The following is a 10,625-nucleotide window of genomic DNA, read 5'->3' as shown; positions in this document are numbered from 1 at the left end:
TAACCCAAGTTATCATTAAAAAGAAGAGTATGTTTATTCCTAATTGATGCACAGCACTTGTACAGACTTAGAGAGTACAGAGTAGCCTTTCAACACATGTGTACAAAGTATGAGGATTAGATCAGGGTCATTGACATATCTGTTATCTCAGGCATTTATCATTTCCTTGCCCAACCCAAATTATATAAATTATGAAAGAATGTACTGCCTCTTAGAATAGTTATGTCAAGACTTTGTTCATGTATGGCTTCAACAATGGCCCCAGGATTCTGTTCTCTGCATCACTCAACTTAGCATTGCCTTCCATTTTTTTGACTTTATTCTTAGGTGGCATGTGCTTCTTAGTCACAATGGCTACAGCAACTCCACATTTTTATCAATTTGTCCTGAGGTCCAGATGAAAAGAGAGAACTTCTTCTTCCCTGGGCTTTGACAGCTGCATAGGTCGAGGCTCTCATTCACTGCCTTCAGTTATGTTGAAATTCCATCTGTGATGGGCCAGCACTGTAGCATGGAAGGTTAAGCCTCTGCCTGCTTGGGCCAGTCTTGATTATTATGGCATTTGGGGAGTGAACCAGCAGAAGAAAGATCTCTCTCCTCTCTCTCCTTCTCTCTCTGTTTCTCTGCCTTTCAAACAAATAATCTTTTTTTAACAAAAGAAATCCCATCGTTGAACCACTTTTGCCAGTGAGATTTAAACTGTTGATAAGCTTATATCAGAAATTCTGTCTTGGATTTACATTCAAATCTCCCAAGGAGCTTGAAAAAATATAACAAAACAAAACAAAACAAAAAAAACCTGCATGCTGCTCTTTACCTTAGAGAAATTAAGTCAAATTATATAAGAGTCAGAAATTAAATATTCTGTAAGCTCAATCTGTGATTTTAGTGTGAATTCTTGTTTGACAAACACCATTTCACATCATTTAGGACTCCACCCTGGAGTTGTGTCCAGTTTATTTCAGACCCAGGGGCTGAGCCTGGGTAAAGGATGATTCTGAAAATAAAATTTGGGCAATGCTTTACCAGAAGGCATGTGATGGATGCTGAAATTAAAACGCAACTGGGTTCCAATATACTGAACCAGACAAATGTGGACTCCCTCTTCTTCTATTATGCCTCCTTTTTTCTTTCCAATTTGGGTAGGGAGTTAAAAGTGAGACACCCATGGGCTTCCACAATCAGGAGGCCTGGCGTGTTAAGCAGCCTGAGGGTTGGTGCTTGAAACCTGAGAACATTTGAGTAGTCACGCTTCTTCCAAGATGTTATTGTCTGTACACTGATTGCCAGTAGATGCAGCGAGGCCCTTTTCAGAGATGGCTCTTGAAAGCATTTCCCTCTGCTGCATAGTTACCTGTTTGTGACTTCCATCCACAGTCCTCACATCATTCCAGTGTTCTCTAGAGATTTGATTCTTCTCACAAATAACGGACATATTCTCCTGAAGAAAAAAATGCATCCCTAGCTTCATGAAAATGTAAATTTAGATTTTAAACCTCTAGTCTCATAGACTGGACTCATTCTCTGGGAATAAACTATGTCAGAGCAATATAAAACAAACAGAAAGAATAATCTGAACCTTAAAATAATACCCAGGCCGGTGCCGCGGCTCAGTAGGCTAATCCTCCGCCTTGCGGCCCTGGCACCCCGGATTCTAGTCCCAGTCGGGGCGCCGGATTCTGTCCCGCTTGCCCCTCTTCCAGGCCAGCCCTCTGCTGTGGCCAGGGAGTGCAGTGGAGGATGGCCCAAGTGCTTGGGCCCTGCACCCCATAGGAGACCAGGAGAAGCACCTGGTTCCTGTCATCAGATCAGCGCGGTGCGCCGGGCGGCGGCCATTGGAGGGTGAACCAATGGCAAAGGAAGACCTTTCTCTCTGTCTCTCTCTCTCACTGTCCACTCTGCCTGTCAAAAAATAAATAAATAAATAAATAAATAAATAAATAAATAATACCCAGACACCTGCCTGCATCTTCTAGCAAACAGGGACTCTTGCCAAGGTCCACGCTGTAGGACCTCAGAAGCTCTGAAATGCTTGCATCTCCCAGGACCTACTTTGTCATCCTTTCTGGGCTGTAGCACCTGTGGACCAGGTAAAAGAATTCCTCCACAGCCTGAAGAGTGAAATGTATCATACTTGAAAGCCCACCTGGGTCTGACCTTCTGGCTTTTCTGTCTCTGGCTTCTCTGACGTTCTATGCCGCGGCATCTATTCAATTTACCATGTCTTCTACAAAGATGTTCAGTGTTGTAACAATTGAAATAAATGATTATAAACTAACATCTGTGATCCGGCGGGCACTGAACTAGTCCATGTAGTAAATAATGTCATTACAGCTATCTGTGTTGAGTAGCATTCTAATCCACATTTAAAGATAAAAACTTGTGATACAGAAAAATAACGTTTTGATTTTAGACAGCTAGGAAGTTGAAAATCAGGTTTAGAACTGGGAGCTTTTGGTGCTACCAAGTCTGAAGTGTTAACCTATCCAGAAATCTAATTTACTTCCTACAAGGACGGTCAGTGTCTGAGGTTTTGAAATTGAGAGCCATACCTTGTTTATTGCTGAGTACCGTGGACCTGTCCAGTCCTCAGTGCAGACTGGGTGTACCTTATAAAGCGGCTGGTTGAAAGATCACCAGGTCGGGTAGTGAGTTTGTTTTGGCTAAGGAATGATGTTTCAGTCTCCTTCCCTTTTCCCTGATACTCAAGACTGATAGCTCATTGACCAGCAAAGTCTGTTATCACCAAGGAAATAGAAGAGCTCATGTTTCTCTGGCAAGTTGGGGGAACTAGAGCATTTCCTTTAACTTGCTGTCAGGCCAAGAGTGTCACAAAGCACTTCCCAAACTTTAGCACCACTTCTTTCTTGCCTGTTTCATCTGATGTTGCTGCTGGACCTCAGTGCTAAATCAGCACTTACAAAAAAACAGATAGCTTGAGCGCACATGTAGAAAATAGACCCATCTGAAAGTCAATGACTGGGACGTTCTGTTGTAAATATGGAGAGAGAAGAACAAATGAAATTTGCAATAAGTGCAAGAAGGAAGCAAAGTAAGTATAGAAATCAACAAAATAGAATAACATAGTCAATTGGAAAATAATTAAATCAACATATGGAACTTTGAAAATTGCATCAGTATTCCTATGGTTAGACTGATGAAGCACACACACACACACACAAATTGACAGTATCACAATGAAGAGAAGATATTATTACAGATTCTATAGTCATTAACAGCATTGTAAGTGGAGTTGTTCCACTTCTGACATGGTTATGTGAGAGGTTCTGTGGATCTTCCCCCTGCTAAATAACCACAGCTGGTGGGCATTATTAAAAATAATGATTACATTGTCCAGAAATTGTACTATGAACATACTACAAATAAAGAGTAATTTACCCACAGAAACCTACCAAATCTTAGTGAAGAATGATGAGCCAGTGTTTCTAGAATTCTCTCCACGTTTTTCATTCATCACGCTGCACCCTCTAAGTGGGCATAGCAAAATGGCAAACTTCCCTCTTCCTACAGTTCTCTGTCAAACAAGTTAACTACCTTACTGCATGAGCATATCTCCGTAATTTTGTATCACCAGTCAATTACAAGTTGCAGAGACTAAATTCCTGACAAGTGTCTTACAAATCGGAGAATATCTTTTCACACCCAATCCCAACTTACGCCCATTCCTCTCTCGCAAGTGCTTTGAGCTGAGAATGTGAAGGCCTTTTTGCATCTTTGCTTAGCTTGCACGTAAGATGGGGAGTACAGGCTGCTTGAGGCAGGACAAGACGTTCAGAAGCTACTGACTCTGCACACTGCATTGCTCACAAAGTAGGGGTGTCCTTTTAAGAGCAGCAGACCACTGGCTTGGCTCACAGCTTTGAAACTGTGCCTCAGACATTCTGCTCAAGGAAAGTTGAAATCCTTCAGGGAAGAGACATCAAAAGTTTTCCCAAAATATTCTGGTGTCACTTGAAAAAGAATGCAGTTAAGCTGAAACTAAGGTTATTCTTGAACAATGGGAATTTTGCTGATAAATAATGAATATAGGCCTACAGAAAAAAGCCTTGACAAACCTGAAGATAGGCTATTAGTGAATAGGCAATCTGAAGAATGGAAATCAAAAAGAATGAAGGAAAATAGAGTCCCTGGGAGCGTGAGATGACATTTATGTAACAAACATATACATTATGAGAAAACTTGAAGGAAAGGAGAGAGTAGAAACGGAAAAGTGATCCAAAGAAGTAACTGGAAAAAGTTTACAATTTTATGAAAAACATGAATCTACTCCAAAAACCCAGTGAATTCCACATAGGACAAGTGTAAAAAGATTGACAAGATGCATCACTACTCTGTTCAAAGACAAAGGGGAAACTCGTCAATGCAGCAAGAGCAAAATGACTGGTTGCTTATAAGAAATTTGCTTAATGTTCATGGCTGACTGCTCATCAAAAATAACAGAGACCAGAAGGAAGGAAAAAGCTATATTCAAAATACAGAAAAAAACGCAACAAAACAATCTTGTGCACAACAAAATCATCATTCAAAACAAAGGAAATATAAAGACAATTCCAGATAAACAGATAAACCTGTGAATTCGTTACTAGCAGCATTGTTTTACCAGAAGTAAGAAAATATTTTTCAGACTGAAGTAAAAGGAGACTAGACAGTAACTAAAATGTACAGGAAAAACAAACAAAAAAGACTAAAGAAAAATAGGAGAGTAATTTTATCATTAAAAGACAGTATAAATTTATTTCTCCTCTTAAATAATTTATAAAGCAATTATGTAATACAATATTTATTGAACCAATTACCATTTGAAATGTAATAACTCAACAATAATAGCAAGCTAGTAATAGCAGAGCTATTATTATGATAATTATTAATAGCACAAATATCTATTAGTGGAAGCAAGCTGTAATTGAGTAATGACACTGTATAGTAACTTGAGTTCAAAGGAACAAATTACAAGAACAAGAAACTGTATAAAAGGAGGCTAATATAACAAGCTGTATAACAATATACTTGCTGTTTCTTCTATCAGCTTCTTTAATTACTTAAAATTATATTTTGTATAAGAATGTATTGTTTCATTTGTATGTAAATATAATATATATAACAAACAGTATAAAATTGATTAAAATGGAATAGAATTCTTGTGATATTTCTAATTATAATTGTGATTAATTTATCATAAACATGAAGTAGCTTCTGATAAATTGCATGGTATGCCCTAGAGCAAACACTCAAAAAATTTAAAATAATAAAAAAAGTAAAATGCTACACCAGAAATGGTTTATTTAATACTAAAGTAGGCAATGAAGAAATAGGTTAAAATGAGAGAGAAAACAAATTGCAGACAGAAAAGCAACTACATTAATAATGACATTAAATATGAATGGATTAAATAATCCTTCTTATAGAAAGATTATATATCTTGTGTGTTAGGAAAACATTCCAAAGATCTAAGTGTATACTGTCTATGAGAGACACATTTTAGTTTTTAAGATACAAGTAAGATGAAGGTAACTGTAGAAAAAGACATATTGTGCAAGCAGCAGATATGAGTTTGAGTTTCTATACCACTATAAGACAAAACTGCTTATAAAAATATTACTAGAGATAAAAGGGATTTTTTACTATAACAGTTAATTCATTAGGAAGACATATCAATTGAAGCAAATATGCATCAAAAACAGCCCTCAAAAAACAGGAAAAGTAAAAAATTACAGAATTGAGGAAGGAAATAGATAACATTAATAGCAAAATTTAGAGACTTAAGTGCATAGTTTAAAATAATGGATAGGAAAAACTAAGCAGACTATCAATAAGGAAATGGAAGATTTGAATAACACTAAAAAACAAACTTACCTATGAGATATCCATTGCAAATAACTACAGAAAATGATGTACATGGAACATTCTAGATAATACCTCATTTTCTATGCAATAAACATTGTTCAATGTATTTAAAAAGGTTGAAATCATATAGAGTATGTTCTCCAAACACAATGAAGTAAAATTAGAACTCTCATAAAAAAGTGAGACGTTTGCCAATGATGGTATTAAACAATATACTAAATAACGAATCGATCAAAGACAAAATCACAAGGGAAATTAGACAGTATTTTGATGTGTTTATAAGAAATTACGACATAAAAAACATAGGAATCAATGAAAGTAGTGCTTAGATGAAAATCTATAGCTATACTACATAAAACCTTCAGAAAGATCTCAAATCAGTAATCACATTTCCCACCATTTATGCACTCGTAAAAGAAGAAACAAAACATAATGCAAACTGAGGCAGGAAATAGTAGAGATGTGCATGGAAATTAATAAAATGATTTGTAAAAATATAGAGAAGGCAAGAAATCCAAGAATTTGCAATAAATAAATATATTTCTGATAAGCTCATTGTAATCTGAAAATATAGTAAGTCAAAGATGCATTTGGCATGTGGGCGGGGAAGCTCCTTGGGACACCTGCATCCCATAGTAGAATGCCTACGTTTGAGTCCCAGCTCCGCCTTCCACTCCAGCTTTTTGCTTATGTACATTCAGGGTGGCAGAAGGTAATAACTAAGCAACTGGGTCCTTGCCACCCATCTGGGAGAACTCAGTTGGATTCTTGGCTCCTGGAGTTTACCTGGCACAGCCCTAGTTGCTGCCTTTTTAAATAAAATAAGTAAATAACTACATCAAAATGCTTTCAATATACTTCATCTGCCAAACATTAAAACTTAGCAACACAGTACATTCTACATTATTGGCTGTTTATCTTCATGATTGCTTAGCTTACTGGGAGGCATGGCTGACTGCCACTGCTCAACATTCTGGAGTGAAACATACTATGTGAAAAAAATAAAAGCTTAAAATTTGAAGTACAATTTCTACTGATTACATTTCACTTTTACACCACCCCAAAGTAAAAAAAAAAAAAAAAGTCATAAACAGAAACATTGTAAATCAGGGACTATTTGTATGTAAGTATTTACAATGTTAATTGTATGCCAGGGGCTAGAACTGTTATGGAGCTGGTAAAGCCAATACATGTATCACTGCCATCCCATATTGGAGCACTGGTTCCAGTCCCAATTGCTCCATTTCCAACCCCTGCTAATGTGCCTAGTGGGGGCCAGTGCTAGGTCCCAGTGGGTTAACTCCCTGGCCTGCAGCACCAGCATCCCATAGGGTCGTGGGTTGGAGTCCTGGCTGCTGCACTTCCCATAAGCTCTCTGCTAAAGGCCTGGGAAAGCATTGGAAAATGGCCCAAGTGCTTGGACCTTTGCCCCAGTGTGGGAGACCTGGAAGAAGCTGGAAATCTTGCTATAGGGCGAGAACTCTCTTCCTGGATTTCAGAGAGCTTTGTTCCTTACTGTGCCCTGACAGCTTTGGTGTCTCTACTTATAATGGCACCAGTCCTGTTAGATGAAGGCACCAATTTTATGACCTAATGAGACATTAATTGCTTTATAAAGGACTCTACCCCTGAATACAGTTACTCTAAGGTTTAGGGTGGAATTTGGTGGTGATGGGAGATACAGCCCACTCCGTAACCCCTATAAAGTTAAGAAGATTTAATTAGTTTCCTGAAATCTCAGGCCCAGCTAAATTCATTGGTGAATTCCACCAAAAATTGTGGAATTAATAGCACTTCTTCATAAATTCTTTAAATAAATATAAGAAAGTTTCAAAATAATTCTGTGAGATCAGTTTTACCCCAATACCAAAACTAGAAACAGATATGCAGTAAAATATCATAACCTTATTTTGCTTATGAATATTTCAGTATCCTCCACAAAATACTAGTAAACCATCTTCAGCAACATATACAAAGAATTATACACTATGGCCCAGTTAAATTTACCTCAGAAATACAAGAGTCTTTAACATCTGAAACAAGTAATGCAACACATCCATATTGACAGAATATTAAAAATGAATACATAAATATATGATCAACTCAACACATGTAGAAAAATTATTTGACAAAATTCAACATCCTTTTATGGAAAATAATCCAACAGACCAGGCATAGAAGAAATCCCACTCAATAAAAGTCATCAGTGAAAAATCCCCAGTTAAGATCATATTTACTGGTGAAATACTATGTTTGTTCCCTGATATCAAGAACAAGACAATGATGACTACCCTCTACGCTTTCTATTTTTTGCTAAATATTCCAAAAAAATTAGGCAATATATGTTAAAAAGCATCAGATCACAAAAGAAATACACAACCTCAATTTGCATATAATATCATTTTGTGTATAGAAAATCACAAGGAAACTACTAAAAATTTTGTTAAAGTTGGTAAGTTTAGTATGGTTGAAGGATAAAATATCAATATACATAATTTTTTTCTATATATTGTCACAAACAACCCAAAAATAGAAATTGAGAAAGCAATTACATTTATAGCATCAAAAATAATTAATACAGAGTAATAAATTTAATATAAAATATAAATATTTATATCCTAAAAACTACAAAACAGTGAAACTACTGTCACTAAACAGTGACAGAAGTTAAAGAAGACCTAAATAAAGTTTTAAAATCTAACGTTTATTGACCAGAAATCTTGAACTATTTAAGATGAAAATACTTTCCAAGCTGATTTTAAGATTCAATGTGGGGGCTGGCTTTGTGGCACAGTAGGTTAATCCTCTGCCTGAAGTGCCAGCATCCCATATGGGCGCCAGTTCTAGTCCCGGCTGCCCCTCTTCCAATCCAGCTCTCTTCTATGGCCTGGGAAAGTAGAGGATGGCCCAAGTCCTTGGGCTCCTGCACCCGCACTGGAGACCAGGAGGAGGCTCCTGGCTCCTGGCTTCGGATCTTCGGATCTGCACAGCTCCAGCCGTTGTGGCCATCTGGGGAGTGAACCAACAGAAGGAAAACCTTTCTCTATGTCTCTACCTCTTACTGTCTGTAACTCTACCTCTCAAATAAATAAATAAAATCTTTTAAAAAAAAGATTCAATGTGATCTTTATCAGAATCTCAGCTGCCTTGTTAGTAGAAAATAATATGCTAATCAAAAATACCTATGAAAATTCAGGGGGCATAGAAAAGCAAAAAAGTCTTGATAAGAAAGAACAAAGGAAAATTCACTTTTCTGGTTTCAGCTACAAAGTTACAATAACCAAGATAGCCTAGTACTCATATGGATTTATAAGTAGGTTGATGTAATACAATTGATAGTTCAGAGATAATCTACCTCTATGACCATTCATCTATGGTCAATGGATTTTCAACAAGACAATACATAGGAAAAAAAAGTCTTTTCAGTAAATAGTGCTAGTATAATTGAATTTTGTCATGCAAATGAATGAATTTGGACTCCATACTATACAGAAAATTCACTAAAATTTGATTAATTTTGTCGGGGAGGCTGAATCCGGAGAGGCCTGAGGAAACTTTCTGAGCCTGCCTCGACTTTGAAAACCTGTCTTTAAGTTTCAAATCCCTGGTAGTTTTTGCCTAAAGATCATTAAGGTGGTATAATAGGAGTAGCTAAGACCATTTTGCATCACAACACCCCACCCCTTGCCTGCAGCCGCTCCTCTGCTCTGTACCATCTGATCTGTATCTCAGCTATATATACACCTCCCTTTTACGATAAAGTGAGACCCTACTTTGCTTCGACTGGGCTCCACACTGGGCTCCACACCGCGCCTGATTGCCCCCAGGTTTGGGTTTGGGGAAGGCTGAGTGGCGGGTGGCGCACTTCCCCTCCTCAGCCAAGGCAAGCTGTGGGCAGCCTGCCTAATTCTCTGGTGGTGACGGTAACTAGGAAGAGTCACTGCATAATTTGACTATGTAAATATAGCACCAAAATATTTAAGATAAAACATGGGCATAAATCTTTAAGACCTATACTAGGCAATACTCTTTTAGTTATAACAACAAAAGTACAAGCAAAAACACAAGATAGTAGATAAATCTGACTTCAACAAAGCTCAGAACCTCTGAGTTTCATAGGTTGCCAATAAGAAAGTAAGCAACCCACAGAAAGGTTTAAACAATTGAAAATTATAAAAATATAAAGAATATAAAGAGGATATATAAAGAACAATTATAAATCAAAAATAAAAAGTCAACAAACAATTAAAATGGGGAATGTATATGAAATTATATGACCACAAAGAAGATATACATTTGTTCAATAAACAAATGAACAATTTGCACAATAGTATTAGCCATAGTGAGATATTATTTCATACCTATTAGGATGGTTAAAATAGATAATAGGAAGTGCCAGCAAGAATCTGCAGGAATTAGTGCCCTCATACATTTCTGGAACAAGTAGGTACATCCACTTAGCAAAAAAATCTGGCTGCTTCCTAAAAGGTTACCTGTGAAGTTACAATATGATCCAACAACTCCATTCCTATGTCTATACATCAGAAAATGGAAAATATATGTTCACACAAATGCTAGTACAAGATTGTTCATAACTCCATTAATCACAATAGCCATAAGGATATAAAGCCCAAATAGGCATCAGTTGAGAAATGGATAAATAAAAATGGTATATTTACACTTTGGAATATTTAATCAACAATTCAAAAGGAAGTTATGGGGCAAGAGTTTGCTGCATGGTTCAGATCTACTTAAGAGGC

The sequence above is a fragment of the Oryctolagus cuniculus genome, chromosome 15, assembly GCF_051225735.1.
Source record: "Oryctolagus cuniculus isolate XC-2025 breed Fujian yellow rabbit chromosome 15, ASM5122573v1, whole genome shotgun sequence".
Lineage (NCBI taxonomy): Eukaryota > Metazoa > Chordata > Mammalia > Lagomorpha > Leporidae > Oryctolagus > Oryctolagus cuniculus.
Note: the sequence above shows the minus strand (reverse complement) of the source record.